This window comes from Nomascus leucogenys, chromosome 10 (genome assembly GCF_006542625.1).
Source record: "Nomascus leucogenys isolate Asia chromosome 10, Asia_NLE_v1, whole genome shotgun sequence".
Lineage (NCBI taxonomy): Eukaryota > Metazoa > Chordata > Mammalia > Primates > Hylobatidae > Nomascus > Nomascus leucogenys.
In genome coordinates this window covers 14,503,535-14,518,663 of record NC_044390.1, presented here as the reverse complement: position 1 = coordinate 14,518,663, position 15,129 = coordinate 14,503,535, and positions in this window count along the sequence as shown.

The following is a 15,129-nucleotide window of genomic DNA, read 5'->3' as shown; positions in this document are numbered from 1 at the left end:
TGGTAAAATTTTTACTATGTTTTCAATACATATTTTATTTTTCTCTATTAATCAGTTCATTAGAAACGATTTTTCCATTTATTATTTTATTCTAAAATCAGCTATTTGGTGAAGATATGAGCTCCAGAAAGTAAAGGTGACATCAGAAAAATTATCAAAACCTTTTTAAAGTAGCTATAAGATGATCTCTCTTTCTTTCCCACTAAGTGAGGGCCTAATTAAGAATGCTAAAGATCCTATGCACTGAATTAGTAAATAAGTAATGGCGCAACTCTAATTAAAATCAATACAAACCTGTACAATCAGTGTAAAACAGCTTAAAATTTTTGATTTGCTCCTTGAAAAAAACAAGCATTTATTCATCAGTTCATACATGAATATCCATGAAGACTTAGGTACACTAGAAAACACCCCCTGACCTCAAGAAGCACAAACTCTAGTTGGAAAAGATGCAAATAAACATACAGTTACAATAACATGAAGTAATGCAGTTTGGATGTCTTCTCAAAATCTCATATTGAATTGTAATCCCCAGAATTAAAGGTGGGGTTTGGTGGGAGGTATTTGGGTCATGAGGGAGGAACCCTCTTCTTGGTGCTGTCCCGGAGACAGCGAGTGAATTCTCAGGAGATCTGGTTGTTTACAAAATGTGTGGCACCTCCCCACCACTTGCTCTCTGGCTGCTACTCTCGCCATGTGAACTGCTGTTCCCCCTTCGCCTTCCACCGTAAGTAAAAGCTCCCTGAGGCCTTCCCAGAAACGAAACCAATGCCAGCACCATGATTCCTGTACGACCTGCAGAACCGTGAGCCAATTAAACCTCTTTTATTTATGAATTACCCATTCTCAATTTTTTCTTTATAGCAACACAAGAAAGGCCTAACACAAGGAAAGTGAATAAAATACGTTGAGATCATAGAGCAGCAGCCTTAGGCACAACCCTGTGTTATTGGAGGAGGTTTCAAAAAAGGAGGTGAAGACCAAGATGAAGATTTAGAGTAAAGAATGAGCTGATGTTAGCCAGGGGAAAAAGTTCAAACAATTCCAGGCAGAGGGAGAGTTTTAAAGGCCCAAGTAAATGGAGGAGCCTAGAATTTGGGAAATTGACAGGTTCTCTGTGACAGAATTCATGAATAAGATCTGTAGCGGCATTCAAAGAAGCAAATTCCTTTTTCTTTGAATTAACTTTGTAATGCTCAGAACACACCATTTTTCAAGGAGCTAAATTCATCAGAGGTTTAACTGTGTAAGTAACATGTAAGATTAAATTTTTTTTTTTTTTTTTGAGACGGAGTTTTGCTCTTGTTGCCTGGGCTGGAGTGCTGTGGCGCGATCTCGGCTCACCATAACCTCTGCCTCCCGGGTTTCAAGCGATTCTCCTGCCTCAGCCTCCCGAGTAGTTGGGATTACAGGCACCCGCCACCACGCCCAGATAATTATTTGTATTTTTAGAAGAGATGGAGTTTCACTATGTTGGTCAGGCTGGTCTCTAATTCCTGACCTCAAATGATCCACTCGTCTTGGGCTCCCAAAATGCTGGGATTACAGACCTGAGCCACTGCGCTCAGGCGATTAAAAATATTTTTAACTTAACCTATTAACAAATGAATACTTTCGTAAGAGTCCAATAGGCATATCCTCATAAAAATGTAGTTTTAAAGACTTAAATAATCCTACTGTCTGTTTTTTAGTACCAATGTCCTGTGGCATGTTTTGAAAGTGACATAATGTTGACTCATTAGAAAATAGATTCCACTAAAAACAAATAGACCTCTAACAGCAAATGGTGTAAGTACTCCTCATTTTAGTGTTGAAAGTTTTGATTCTGAAATTTAATATGTACCTGTCATTCCAAATATCCTTCCTTGGTTATATTTGCAAGGAAATAGGTGAACTTTAGGATTAAGTAGTTAATAAACTTTTAGATGATACACATTTTCCAGGGTTATATGGTTTCTCCCAAGCTTCAGAAGGGAATTTCAGAAAATAGCTCTGGGGTTTTAAAATGCAAGTTGTAGTTGACTTATTCATAAGCCACAAAGAAATTTTCATGATAATTATTGCAATATTGAAAACTCTAGTATGCTTCTGAGTGTCTCTTCTGCAGAATAAATATTTTTGGATACTCACCCAAGCCTATTATATTCCAGCCCAGGCTGAATTTCCTCTTTTCCACAAAAATGGAATTACCTTGATGTCAATAAAAGTCCTTCTAAAATTTGCAGGAACAAAAATGGGTGATACACTGTACTAATTTTGACAACAATTAGTTGGTTGAAATATTTCCATTTTTTTAAAGCTATACTTTTTGGTTTCTCTAGTTGGCCATAATTCAGATTTTGAAATAGGTCAATGATTTCCAAAGTTGGTTGTTAATCAAAATCATCCAAATAACTCTAAAAAATATAGATACCTAGGAGATTTTCCTTGGAGATCATGATTACATATGCATGACCAAGGAATCTATATTTTTGACAAGCATTCAAAGAGGCTAGAATAATCAAGTAGTGTAGGTAAGTTATCTTCATCCTTCTATTTCTGTCTCTCTGTGTAGCAGAAGATTCTGTTACCCTAAATTTGGAGGCCTAATGCCAATAAGTAACAAAGAACTTCCTTCTTCGCACTATTGAAACGATCTTCTCTTGAGGGTCTCAGATTCCACATCCCAGATTTCTTATGGTTTTCTACACCAATTGAAGAGCCCCCCTCATAACCTCTGTGCATTTTCAGTTGTCTTTTGGAGACAGTGTCTTTACCTTATTATTGTTTTCTTTGAAATAAAAACAAAATGTATGACTACAAGGGATGAAATTCAGAGTTAAACAGAAAATTCTCACAGGGGATGGAGAGATGAATTCAGTGGGGGCTGACTCTTGTTTACCTGTTCTGTTCACATGTAATAAAAATCTAAGAAAAGAAGATGTCAAAAGATTCAGGGTCTTCAACAATATTTCTGTTGTTCAGACACGGCCTCAGAGAAGACTGAAAGCTAGCTACCCACAGAGTATTGGGTTGGTGCAAAAGTAATTGCATTTTTTGTCATTTCAATGGAGGTTTTTTTGTCGTTTCAATGACAAAAACCACAATTACTTTTGCATCAACTCAATAATTATTCATTATACATTGGTTGAAAATTAATAAACTATATTCAGGCATACAAAGAAAATTAGCATATTTATTTTTCATGTTTTATTTGTTCTCTCTTCTTTCAAACCTGGATGGTAGGAAATTGGCATTTTGAATTTTTATAATTGGCATTTTGTTGATTTCTAATTAAATAGTCCCTTTAACTTATAAAGTCACTTGAATCTTTTGGATTTTAACAATCTCACCATGATCTTCTGTGAGATGGAATCTGTGTGTGGGAAAGTTTAGCTTATCCTCCTGGTGATAGAGGGCTAGGATAAGAAGTGGCTACAGGGAACTGTGTGATAGTTCTTTTGTTCCTTTTGTGTCATTACTGATTGACTCCTGCATCTGCAGATTGTAGCTCATGAGCTTGCACCCTCATCTTTTAGATCAATCATGAACCCATCAATGTGGTGCTCTGACTCCCATCTGACCCCGGTGATGGTTTTGTGTCCCCACCCAAATCATTTTGAGTTATAATTTCCATGATCCCCACGTATCAAGGGAGAGACAAGGTAGAGGTAATTGGATCATGGGGGCGGTTTTCCCCTTGCTGTACTCATCATAGTGAGTGAGTTCTCATGCGATCTGATGGTTTTATAAGGGATTCTTCCCCCTTTGCTCAGCAGTTCTCCTTTCTGCTGTCTTGTGAAGAAGCTACCTTATTTCCCCTTCACCTTCTGCCATGATTGTAAGTTGCCTGAGGCCTCCCCAGCCATGCTGAACCATGAGGCAATTAAACCTCTTTCCTTTATAAATTACCCAATCTTGGGCAGTTCTTCATAGCAGTGTAAAAACGGACTAAGACACCCTGCTTGGGTGGTTGACTCTGCAGTAACAGAACCAAAGACAGAGTGCAGGGAGATTAGTGAGGGCAGGAGACAACAGACCCAAGTGAGTTCCTGTATTAATTTATATTGCTCCTACAATAAATTACCAAAAATGTAGTGGCTTAAAACGACACAAATTTATTATCTTATAATTCTGTAGTTCAGAAGCCCAAAATGAGTTTCACTGGGTTAAAATCAATGTGTCAGCAGGACTGCATTACTTCTAGAGTAGCTAAGAAAGAATCCATTTTGTTGCCTTTTCCAGATTCTGAAAGCCACCAATACCTTGGCTCTTAAACTCACCATCTTCAAAGACAACAATGGCCACTTGAGTCTTCCTTGCATCATATCACTCTGACATTGCCTCTTCTGTCTCATTCTTCTATGTTTGAAGCTGCTCTGATTACATTAGACCCACTCAGATGATCCAGGACAATCTCCTTATCTTAAGGTCAGATGAGTAGAACCCTTAAGTTTTTCAGCTACCTAAAGCCCTTATTGCCATATAATGTAACATATTCACAAATTCTGAAAATTAAAATGTGGCCACCTTTGAGAAGCCATGACTCTACTTAGGACAGTTTCCAAAACATTTTGTGAAAATTACAAGTTCACTTAAATAAAATCTGTAAAAACATTTGATTAGAAGAAACTCTGTTATTTAGTTCTATGACTTCTAATATGTTTGATAACTTAAAAAAAATAAATTATGGCCACACTGCATTGGATCTCCTAATATATACTCTAACATTAGAGAATTCGACTTTCTGTTTTTATGTTTTTCATATCCAGTTAGGAAGGTGAGTTGAGATGTGACCTTTAATAAAGTAATTCAGCTGTTACATCTCCATATTGTTAATTTAGTATTCTTTTGGAAGCCAGGGGAAATAAAATTATAGTGGACTTATTCTGGGTCTGGTTAACCTCCTTTCTGGGAATAGACTTTGGATTAACCTAAAAAATACACGGGGAATTTTGCTTGTGGGTCTGTGGATTGTTTTTCCGAAAAATGACGCTGCACACTAGACTGGGCAAACGGAAGAGGGAGGGTGTGAGTGCTGGCAAGTCTGGATTTGGTTCTGTGATCATGACTCAGAGTGGAATCTCAAAATAAATTATAATCTTATTTTGCCACTTTGGGAAAAGGAAAAAGACAAGTACCTGAGTAGAAAAACACACTGCAGTTGTGCTGGATCATGGATCACAACCATTGAAAACACTTTCCGAAATTTCTAATATCACTTTGGCCATGAACAGTATTAGGATTCATATTTATCTCATCTCCCTCCTTTCTCTGTGTTCTTGTCAATACCATTTCCCCTCATTGTTCCTGTGATCACTTGTGGAACCTGCCATTGTTCTATGAATATATATGTGTTCAGTACACATGCTCTCCACACAAACAGGGACTGAACAGAACAAGAAAGTACAAAAGCAGGGGGTGTCTCATGATTTTTAGATTCACTACCTCATACTTTATAATCCTTTATATATAATTGTTTCTGACATCCACTGTAGCCTAAACTATATGGTTAGAGTATATATTTTGAACGTTTACTAGAAAAAGTTTAAAAAGGAATAAAATATATATTCTTAAATATAGTTAATATGTGGCTTAACTTGAATCCCATCCCTCCCTTTCTCAATTCCAATTATTACTTTATTTTAAAGAATATTTTAAAGTGTAGAAAGGAAAAAAATAACACTGGGAAAGAGATGAGTTTCAAACATGAATACAATTCCAATGTCTCCCTCTCCCACCAAATCAAAAGTCTTTCTTTCTTTTTTTTTTTTTTTTTTTGAGACGGAGTCTTGCTCTGTCGCCCAGGCTGGAGTGCAGTGGCGCAATCTGGGCTCACTGCAAGCTCCGCCTCCCGGGTTCCCGCCATTCTCCTGCCTCAGCCTCTCCGAGTAGCTGGGACTACAGGTGCCGGCCACCACGCCCGGCTAATTTTTTGTATTTTTTTTTTTTTAGTAGAGACGGGGTTTCACCGTGGTCTCGATCTCTTGACCTCGTGATCCGCCTGCCTCAGCCTCCCAAAGTGCTGGGATTACAGGCGTGAGCCACCGCGCCCAGCCCAAAAGTCTTTCTGAATGAGGTGGTGAAAGATGTCCATGATACTACTTTTCTTTTATAGACTGTGACTCGAAAGTGCCAAGTGATTCATGACATAGAACATTCTTGTATGTATATTGTTTTTACTTGATCCTTATTAAAACCCAGAGAAATACAAATTAGTCTATATTAAAGATGAGGAAAGTCAGGCCTTAGGCACAGGAGTTTAGCCTCCAAGATTCTGTGACTTTTCAGTTCTACCAGCCTTGAAATAGATAATATTTTCTCTCATGTTTTCTCTTTGCCCTTGAGTGGTGGTTCTCCCACCAGCCTTTTCCACCCCACCCTGCCCCAAACTCAACTCACTCTTCCCCCCTACATAGTTCACATAATCCCTTGGACTTTGCACTCAGCATGCTGCCTACCAGTTTCAGTTACTCTTTTGTTTCTGTCACAGCCCCTATCACGATTTACCTTTTATTTACTTTTCTGATTACTTTTCTTACGTATATGTATGTGTGTGCATGTATCCCTCATTAGAATGGGCCCATGCCTGTTATTTATGGTGTTGACACTACGGTACTTTTAGTATCTAACACAACATTCTGCACGGAGTAGGAATTCAAATATTTGTTAAATGAGTCAATCCACAAATGAAGATCCTGGTTTAATCTGGTCATTGTTCAAACTTTTATACACACCAAAGGATTCTGAATTCTATTAAGTGCCTCTTGAATATTCTGTAAGAATTACACCAAAATGGGGGCAGTGCAGAGATGAAACAATGTCTTTGAAGAAGTTGGGAGACACCAGAATTTCCCCACATTTTCCAAGCCATATCATGCAAGCATTTGAGTTTGATTCTTTTATGTCACAATAGTCTCTTAAAACTCCTCTTCCTCAACCAATTTTTGTTTCAAAAACATTCACTTTCTGGATCCCACAGATTTAACAGCCTGTCTTTGCCAATTTAACATGTATTATGAACACTAAAGTTGCATGTAAATAAGAATATGGGACTTGAGGGCAAGCAGTAGTATTGGTTCTTTCACTAACTTGGTACTTTTTCTTTCTTTTTCTGGGCAGTCATTTAACCTCTTTTATCTTTACAATCTTTAACATTTTTAGAAAGTTAATGAAGTGTAATTATGTAAAAAATAACTACAAAAATAATAGCAAGCATATAAAATGCCATTAAAATGAGGTATCATTTTGAACCTATAAAAATAACAAGATCAAATAAGTGTACTTTATTTTATTATAATGCTAATTTAAGAAATATTTTTAATTAGCCATATGTAGCAAAATGTTTATATGCTTTGATTCAGCAATCCCACTATATAGATAAAATATTAACTGATTTAAAACCAGGACAATATATGTTTCAACACTATATAATAACAGAAACAAAATAAATTCTAAAATAGAAGACGAATAACACAGACAAGTGACTATATAGTTAATTCAAACAATAAAATATACATTATTAAAATTATATGGTATAATATAATAAAGTGGAAACAATACTGTTCATGGAATATGAATCAGCAGACATGTAATACAAAAGTTCATAATTTCTATCTGCAGTAATATAACAATGTACACTTGGATTGCAATACACACCAAACAATGAAGCGAATTAAATTTTAATTAAACCATTGAATTATCTCCTTGAGCTAATGATTTCCTTTAGCTTTTATTTAGTATTATAATTTTGGACAACTCTATCAATAAATAATTCCTGATGCAGATATGGGATTTGTTATTTCATGTGCCCTTTTTAAAAATTATGATTTAATTCTCTCATCTTATTAATGTATTCTTACTCCAAACAAAAATAATGTAAAATATTTACCTGTTAAATTTATTTGGGCATTTTTGATGAAACCTTGAAAACTTTTCATTTAATTTTTTACACTGGTAGTTACAGTAATTTTCTTAGATGAAATTATACTTGCTGATTTGAGAAAAGAAAAATTATGAATAAAATTATATATTCTATGAATGCCATCACATTTTTACATAGTATGATAAATATTATGATCTATTTTGTCAAGTACTTCTCTCCTCATCCATATACCTATATTTATTTTAAAGAACATAATCTGATTACTTGGAAATCATTACCTCACTTAAAAACAACACTATTTTAAAATAAATACACAGTCCAATGACCAAAGAAGACTTTTCAAACATTATACCTAATGCAAACATAAGCAAACCTCAAACAAGACATGGCCCAGTTTGCAAAAAGAAACCTTTGAGGTGACTGTTTTTCAACTTCATTAACTCTAAATTTCCATTTCACCAGTAATGACACTTCATAGTTCCTAAGGACCATTCCCTAAGGGCTCTGCCTAGCTCACCAAGACACACAACCCAGTAACTGTGGAGTTGACTGTCCTTCATTTTGCTAGCTGAAAACAATGTGGTGTTCTACCACGACTGTGGTTTTTTGGGTCCAGAACCAAACCAGAGAATTTCATTTGGTTTTCTAATTTGGTCCAGCTGTTGAAATAGATCACTTTTCTTTTCTTTTTTTTCTTCTTTTTCTTTTCTTTTCCTTTTTTCCTTTCTTTCTCTTTGTTTCTTCTTTCTTTCTTCCTCTTCCTTTCTTTCTTTCTCTTTCTTCTTCTTCCTTTTTTCCTTTCTTTCTCTTCCTTTCTTTTTTCTTTCTTTCTCTCTCCTTTCTTTCTTTCTTTCTTTTTTCCTTCCTTTCTGCCTGCCTTCCTTCCTTCCTTCCCTCCTTCCTTCCTTCCTTCCTTCCTTCCTTTTTCCTTCCTTCCTTCCTTCCTTCCATCCTTCCTTTCTTCCTTCTTTTTTCTTCTTTCCTTCCTCCCTTTCTTTCTTCCTTCCTAATCTTCCTTCACTACCTTTCCTTTCTTCTACCTCCTCACCCCCTGTCTTTTTCTTTCTCTTTCCTGGAACCATTCTTTGGACGCTCATAGCAAAATGGAAGTAATCTTAATCGAAAGAGTCAGTTTTCATTATCAAAATTGCTAGTAGCACACCGGCTTTATAGTGCAGATATCTGTGGATATTAACAAGAAGTCATGATGACTATATTAAATGTGGTAGTGCTGTGTCTCCTTGAGGTTTCCCCACTCCCCTCTAGTATCCAAGTTACTCCTTCCGGTTTCTGCGGCACTCTGGCCGAACGCAAGTAGCAAAACATCCCTTTAATTCGACCTCCCCTGCCCTCCGCCACCATCACTCCAAATTAAGGAAAAGGAGGTAAATAAAAGCAAACATAAAATAAAAGTATAGTTTTGAATAATAGTTCCATACCTTTTGAATAATTGTTTTGAAAGTGAGAGACTAATCAAATAATCTCCTTTGTTTAACCATTCATTTATTCAATTAGCTCATTCAGTCAATACAGAATGCCCAACTGTATGTCTGGAATCATCCTGCGTTCTGGGAACACAACTAGAAAGTAAGGGTCTCTGCTTTTAAGGAGCTTATGTACTTGGGAGAAGAAAGGTAATAAAAAAGTAAACAATATAGTTTCTTAAAAATAACGTGCTATGAAAAATCAATAGGATGAAAGATTGAAAGTGATGAGAGTATATGTTGTTTTATATTAGCATAAATGGTAGTAAGGGAAGTGACAAGTGACCACAGATCTGGAAGTATCTCAGGCAGAGAGAAGAGCTAATATAAATATCCTGAAGTAGGTAAGGGTTGTCATGTCAGTGGTAAGAGTTAAGTGCAGAGAATTGGGCAAAGAAGTAATCCTGTACAGGCCCATCATTTGTGGTGTTGTCCAAATATAATGGGAAGTCCTTGAATGGTTTAATCATGGAGTGATATGATTCAATCTAGGTTTTATTTTATTTATAGGAACTGAGACTGCTGAGTGATGCAGTTGGGTAGAGAAAGAGAAAGAGAGTAGAATGGAAGCAGAAAAATCCCTCTGAATATTTCCCAGCCCAGGGGAGCAATTGCAGTGTTGAATTGGGTGGTAGCAGGAGAGATTATCAAAAAACAATATTGAGGACAAGTTTTGTATGGCACACTGATAGTACTTGTCAATGGATTATCAAAAATACTTCCTAGATATTCAATGAATGAATAAATGCTGCTATATTATATAGGTAAGTAAGAACCTGTTCATTTTTACAACCCTGAAGCCATAAAAGTAATATGTTCTTGTGGAAGAAAAAGGCTAAGCATATTAATACCAATTAGCAGCAAACAAATTTGGAATCCAGGTACACTACTACTACTTTAAAATTGATGAGAAAAAACTATTCCTCTTGTTTAACACTCAGGGTGTCCACAATCAGTACATTAAACTGTTTCCTGGTGATTTGAAAAGATGTGCTCCACTCACATTTTTATTATTCCTTTTTTTCATTCGTTCGACACATATTTATTCACTGCCTACTATGATCCAAGTCCCAAGGAAGTAACATAAAGAAACACATAGGCAGAGTCAAAATTTTTTCTGTTAAAATTCTGACAATATTGCTTCGTTTTCTTCTGAGGTTTAGTACTGTGGAGTCTGAGGTAACTATCATTGTTTTGTTTTTTATTTGTACAGAGTATGTTTCATTCATGTTTGTCCCCATTTATATTTGTGTGACTTTTTAAGTTAATATTTATGTTCATTTTTGAAATTCAAATACTTTACCAGGTTTTATTATTTTTTTAATGCTTCACTGGCCCACTTTTAGCCTGAGCATTCAAACTTTCAACTCAGAAAATGGTTTTTTTTTTCCCCTGCTTTGTCTTTGATACTCTTTCTGCACTATTTAGATTAGTTTCTTTTTGAAGATCACCAATTAACCATAAAGTAGATGTCTCTTTTCACATTTACTTTTCATCACATTAGATTCTTTCATTTTTGTGTCTTTTCTTTGGCCTCCTAGTAGATAACTAATATCAGAAATGTTGCCCATTTGAATTACTGTAGTGTTTATTCACCTCTGTACTGTTTCTGAAGCTATACATTTTTTTATTCTCATATTGTATTTCATTTATTTAAACTCTGCCTACCATCCAGTTTTCTATTTTTTCTATCTCAATATCTCTTATTTCATACATACAATTTATTCAGCATTAACTTAGAGTGGAAGATAGAGCTGTCAATATTTGTTTCCTAAAAAATGATTTTCAAAAGAGGTCTTTCTTTCCACTACTTCAGTGTTTCCCTTTACGTTACATAATCTTTTCATCAGATTGTAACTATTTTGAAAATGTTTTCTCATCCTTGAGTGATTTCTATCCAGTCTGGTATTTTGCCCATAAACAAAAGTTTCAGGTTCTACTTGACATCCTTTTCTTTCTTCCAGCTTTTAAAGAATAATCCTCTTAGATATTAAGTTGGAAAATTAAGTGGTGAGCAACATTTTGTATTTTTACGAGGGTTTTTTTGAATGTGAATCTACTGAGCTAAGAGGAAGTTTCTAATTCCATTACCTGGTCATCTTATCTTGCCAGACACAGTAAAAAGTGAAATTTAACAAATAACTTAGAGACTCTAGAGCCTATATGTGGTGCTTTCAGGAAACATGAAAACAAAAGCTTATGTAAGAGATTCTTAAAATGAATTGCCTCTCTATTTCCAACTTCACATTGTTAAACATGAAATACTATATTCTAGGCAATTTTACATGAACTTCTTGAAGTTCTGATCCCGAAACTAGTGCCAAAAATAGTTTAATGGAGGCATAATTTAGGGATTTTAAAATATTTTGTTACCCTAGAAATTAACTTCAGATAAATAGTGTTTTTGATCTCCTCATTTTGCCCAGCAAAGGATCAGTATTTGAGCAGTAAGATAATACAGTGGGAAGTATGCATGGAAGACTCTTTAATTCTGTTCCATGACTCCCCCATTTTATGAAAATTATTTTATGGCTGCTCCAATTCTTTTTTATACCTGAGTTTGGTTAAGGGAAATCTTCCTGGAGTCTGGCAGGACATTTGTCAATAATGTAGTTCATTGTGTTGCTGAAAACATGCAGCTTCTGGTAAAGAACCCACCAAAAGTTTTCACTGGAGAGCGGCTCCTCATCAGGAATTTCATTTTCTAGCCCTGACTATCACAAAAGGAGGTGCCATGATTAATACTCACTAATGTAATGTGAGTGGAAGTGATGGCTGGCATTTCTAGGTGAAGGTGTATATGAGATGGGATTTCATTTTTCGCACTCCCATCTGCCATTTGCCAGCTGAATGCCAGGATGCCAAGCATCTCAGGGAAGGTGGAGCCACAAGACGGAGGGAGTCTGGACCCCAGCATCACCACAGAAAGGGAAGTCGCATATCAATGAATATTCACATTGGACTCTTTATGAGCAAGAAATTAACTTTTATTGTATTAAATCGCCAGGGGGTAGATTTTTTTTCCCTAAAACATCTACTGTCATCTTATAACTAGAACTAGTTTGTGTTTAGTTTCTTATTAAGAAGGTGGAAAAAATCAAATCAGTTGTTTCTAACTTCCCAATGTTTCTCAAAAATAATTCAGAATGACACGCAATAGGTAACTAGATGTCCTTAAGTTTCCCCACCATTTTGAGTTGCCTTTTCCTTCAACACATAAGAAACATAAATTGAGTACCTCATCCTGCATGATGGTGAAATTTTTGGGGAATTTCCTATGTGTTTATAAAAAACCACATGAGATGGAATTTCAAGAATTACTTCATGTTGCTTGCACCTCACACCCTGAACTTCTTCATAAATCTCTTTTGGTCTTTTTATAATAATGAGTCAACACCAAAGGATTAATTTCTTAGGGCTGTCCCACGCTTTACACTCACCCTTCTCTTCAATCCACAGAGCACAGATACCATTTGGATTTAGGTATTAGGGAAACCATAACATGGAATAGGAAAATTTAACACAGATGCCATGTATCACGACTTATACAGCCCACTGGATATGTCCCTTCACAGCTGTTGGCTCCTGGCTGTCTCTATCTTTACAACCTCTACTTTTGTCATGTTGCCCATGTTGCTGAAGACAGATCTCATACGCAGCACTAACATTTCCCATGTCTTGTCTTTTCTTATTTAAATCAATATACCATAACCTGAATACATTCAATGAGTTATGACAGATGTATATACTTGTAAAACTAATACTTTGTATAGAATCTTACCATCATCACCTAAACTTTTCACTATCTCCTTTGCAGTTCATATCTCCCTTGGCCTTCCTTTTATTACTAAGTGCTATTCTATCTTATGAATAAACTACTTTGTAAAATAATTTTATTCATCTGTGAATGGACATTTGAGTTGTTTCTAAGTTTTGGTTATTGCAAATAAAACTACTATGAAGATTTATGTCCAAGTCATCTTTGTGTGGACGTGTTGTCTATTAAAAATACTTTTAAGTGGAATAGCTGGGTCATATGGTAGGTGTACATTTAACTTATAGTGATTATCAAAAATAATGTTTTAAGTGCCTATAATATTATGCCTTGTCACCAGCAATATATGAGAGTTCCAGTGGCTCCACAACATTTTCAAGACTTTGTATCAGGAGTTTTAAATTTTAGCCATTTTCATAGGTACATAGTAATATCTTATTATGGTTTTAATTAACATTTCCCTGATGACTATTGGTATTGATTTTATGTGCTTTTTGAATATTTGTATGTTTTCTTTTTAAAGTTTTATTTATAATTTTTGTAGGTACATAGTAGGTGTATATATTTATGGCGTACATGAGATGTTTTGATATAGCCATGCCTATGAAATAAGCACATCATGAAGAATTGGGTATCCATCCCCTCAAGCATTTATCCATGAAGTTGCAAAAATTTGATTATACTCTGTAAGTTATTTTAAAATTTGCAGTTATTATTTACTATAGTCACCCTGTTGTGCTATCACATAGTAGTACTTATTCATTCTTGCTAACTCTGTTTTATACCCATTAATCATCCCTACCTGCTCCCCAGTCCCCCACTGACCTTCCCAGCCTTTGATGATCATCTTTGTACTCTCTGTGCCCATGGGTTCAATTGTTTTTTAGATCCCACATGAAGTGAGAACGCGCAATGTTTGTCTTTCTGTGCCTTTATTTCACTTAACGTAATGATCTCCAGTTCCATCTATGGTGTTGCAAATGACTGGATCTCGTTATTTTTTATGGCTGAATAGTACTCCATTGTGTATATATACCACATTTTCTTTATCCATTCATCTGTTGATAGACACCTAGGTTGCTTCCAAATCTTAACTATTGTAAGCAGTGCTGCAACAAATGTAGGAGTGCAGATATCTCCTTGATATACTGAGTATATACCCAGCAGTAGGTTTGCTGAATCATGTGGTTGCTAAATTGAATGTTTATATATTCTCTTTCATGAAGTGGATATTCAATAATTTGCTTATTTTCTGAAAGCTGTTTGCTTGATCTTATTAAATTTTGAAATTGTGAAGACACACACATACACATGAACACATACACATAGGCACTCTGGATAGAAATCCTTTGTTAAATATATGTAGTGTAAACATTTTCTCTCAGTCTGTAGCTCTCTTTCTTTGTTCTTGAGATGTCTTTTGAAAAGCAAAGATTTTTAATTTGATATGTTTTAATTTATTACTTTTTTCTATGATAGTTCATGCTTTTCATATGTTATCTAAAAAAACTCTGCCTGTCTCAACCTTGCAAAGATTTTAGCTTTTAATTATACAGATGCGTTTTGGGTTAATTTGTATATATAATATTAATATAAGGTAAGCGTCAATGTAGATATCCCATACCAATATCCAGTTGTGTCAACACCACTTGCTGAAGAGATTTCCTTTCCTAATTGAATTGACTTGTTATTTTGTTGAAAATCATTAGAGTGTTTTTGGATGGGCTAATTTCATAACTGTTTTTCGTTCAATTGATCTTTATGTCAGTCATTTTGCCAATACCACTATATCTTCATGGAAAGACTTAAAAGTGAAAGTCCTCAATTTTTCCTTTTTATAAAGGGCATTGTATCCATTAGACTGTTTGCATTTTCATAGAAACTTTTGAATCAGCTTGTCAATTTCTATATAAAGGCTAATTAAAATTATGATTAGAATTGTAATAAATGTATATGTCAGTTATCAATACTGAATCTTTAAATAATGTATATGGTATACGTCTGAA